The following is a 3,133-nucleotide window of genomic DNA, read 5'->3' as shown; positions in this document are numbered from 1 at the left end:
CATGGGCCGCCGCTCATACCGAAAGATAGGTATACGTTCCTATTGGCTTCTGAACTTATAATAAAAAAATATTGGGATAAATATTTACTTATACAGCACTGGCTGATTTTAACTCTGAATATTAACCTTAATTAACAGTATCAATTCAAGTTAATTTTTAAGTGGTACTGTTAAGTGGAACACTTGAATATCGATTCAAGTAGCAGAATTACTTTTGTCACTGATTCTTTTACCAATACTTGAATTGAATTGACGTTTGATATTAACATAAATCATCTATTTGACTTCAGTTCTTGAGTTATCAATTCAGAACGGCGAGTAGAAGACTTGGTCAATTCTTGAGTTATCAATTCAGAACGGTGCGTAGAAGACTCAGTCAGTTCTTGAGTTATCAATTCAGAACGTTGCATAGAAGACTTTGTCAATTCTTGAGTCATCAATTCAGAACGATGCGTAGAAAACTTAGTCCATTCCTTGAGTTATCAATTCAGAATGATGCATAGAGGACTTAGTCAATTCCTTGAGTTATCAATTCAGAATGATGCATAGAGGACTTAGTCAATTCCTTGAGTTATCAATTCAGAACGCCGCGTAGAAGACTTAAAATTCTTAAGAAGTAAATCTCATTATAATTTCAGCTTCTATAAATCTACTTCAGGGATTAATGATTAATCAAGAGACTAATCCCTAAGTAAATCCCCCTCCCACCCTCCCGTGTAATCCCACGCCCGTAAACCGCCCACGCAAGTAATCCCATTAAAATTTTGCTCAGTGCGCCAACTGCGGAGTAATCCCACTAGGAGGTTGGGGATTTGAGAAGGTAATGACTTCGTTAGGAATGGGATTTACAGTGGGATTACCAGGGATTACGGGGGATTACAACTACGAGGTAGAGAGAATCACTTCGTAGGGACGGTGGGATTTTTAAATGGGGATTTTATATATATATATATATATATATATATATATATATATATATATATATATATATATATATTATACACACACATATATACAGTATACATACATACATACATGCATACACAAGTGTATTTGTGTGTCTATAAACTAAAAAAACTAGCTTAAAAAAACTCCTATCAACCCTTTTAAAAAAACCGAAAAAAACTAAACTTACTAAAAAAACTAACTTAAAAAAAATCTTCTATCAACCCTTTTAAAAAAACTGAAAAAAAACTAAACTTATCCTCGACCATTTTCTTTCCTTTCGTTTGCCCTTCGTTTGTGACAAACGACTTGTGTTGGCGGGGGGTGGGGGAGTGGGAGCAAGGGGGGTAGAAAGTCCCGGAGCAAATACCCTCGTTAGTGATGCTGCTTTGTTTGTCTTGTATTAGGTCTCTGTTTGGCATCTCCTTAGCGCCAGAGTTTGTTTATGATAATTTGGCTGCTCTCCGGGAGGGACCTGATGCAGGGGATGGGGGCAGGAAGAGAGATCTGTTGTTTACAAACAATAAGATATGGGGAAAGATTTTTCCTGTCTCACGTGTTTTTTTTTTTTTAGGAGGTTTTGTCTGAAATGTGGGTCATTTTGTAGAATATTTTTTGTTTGGAATGTGGTCCTTTATGTGAATAATTTTGTCTGAAATGTGGGTCATTTTGTAGAAGATTTTTTGTCTGAAATGTGGTTCTTTATGTGAATAATTCTGTCTGAAATGTGGTTATTTTGTAGAAGATTTTTCCTGTCTGATGTATGGTTCTTTTTGTAGGAGGTTTTGTCTGAAATGTGGGTCATTTTGTAGAATATTTTTTGTTTGGAATGTGGTCCTTTATGTGAATAATTTTGTCTGAAATGTGGTAATTTTGTAGAAGATTTTTTGTTTGAAAAGTGGTTCTTTATGTGAATAATTCTGTCTGAAATGTGGTCCTTTTGTAGAAGATTTTTTGTTTGAAATGTGGTTCTTTACGTAAGTAATTTTGTCTGAAATGTGGGTCCTTTTGTAGAATATTTTTTGTCTGGAATGTGGTCCTTTATGTGAATAATTTTGTCTGAAATGTGGGCCATTTTGTAGAAGATTTTTTGTCTGAAATGTGGTTTTTTATGTGAATAATTTTGTCTGAAATGTGGGTCATTTTGTAGAATATTTTTTGTTTGAAATGTGGTCGTTTACGTGAATAATTTTGTCTGAAATGTGGGTCATTTTGTAGAAGATTTTTTGTCTGAAATGTGGTTTTTTATGTGAATAATTTTGTCTGAAATGTGGTCCTTTTGTAGAAGATTTTTTGTATGAAATGTGGTTCTTTATGTAAATAATTTTGTCTGAAATGTGGGTCCTTTTGTAGAATATTTTTTTGTTTGGAATGTGGTCCTTTATGTGAATAATTTTGTCTGAAATGTGGGTCATTTTTTAGAAGATTTTTTGTCTGAAATGTGGTTCTTTATGTGAATAATTTTGTCTGAAATATGGTTCATTTTTTTTAGAATATTTTTTGTCTGAAATGTGGTCCTTTATGTAAATAATTTTGTCTGAAATGTGGGTCCTTTTGTAAAAGATTTTGTCTGAGATGTGGTTCTGCTGTAGATTTTTTCATCTGTAATGTGGTCCTTTTGTAAATGATTCTGTTTTGAAACTGAACATTGATGAACTGAAGCAGAGGCTGGTAAAAGCTAAAGAAGGAGGGGGGGGGCCAATTCAGCTTGACCCCCAAAAAGACGTACTTTGAATCATCTTCTGCCCAAAATAATACGTCCACAACTGCACCTTTCCTTGTGAAAGCAAACCTTCTAAAACCCAAGAGAACTGTACCTTCACAAGGGAAACTGAAACACACACTCTCTCTCTCTCTCTCTCACTCTCTCTCTCTCTCTCTCTCTCTCTCTCTCTCTCTCTCTCTCTCTCTCTGTCTGGTTCTGAAAGGCTCTAATATGACGCTGGAGTTACTTTATGTTGTAGGGGACTTGACAGTAATGGGACCAGAAAAGTTTTAAATGAGTTACCCAGAGTTCTGTATTTTAAAGTATCTGGACTCTCTCTCTCTCTCTCTCTCTCTCTCTCTCTCTCTCTCTCTCTCTCTCTCTCTCTCTCTCTCTCTCTCACAGGTTTTCCGGGAAGATATGAGATAACGAGTTCCAAACACTCCCCGCATCTGTTACCATAGCAACAAGCGAAGCATCAGT

This window comes from Macrobrachium rosenbergii, chromosome 45 (assembly GCF_040412425.1).
Source record: "Macrobrachium rosenbergii isolate ZJJX-2024 chromosome 45, ASM4041242v1, whole genome shotgun sequence".
NCBI classification, from domain to species: domain Eukaryota; kingdom Metazoa; phylum Arthropoda; class Malacostraca; order Decapoda; family Palaemonidae; genus Macrobrachium; species Macrobrachium rosenbergii.
Note: the sequence above shows the minus strand (reverse complement) of the source record.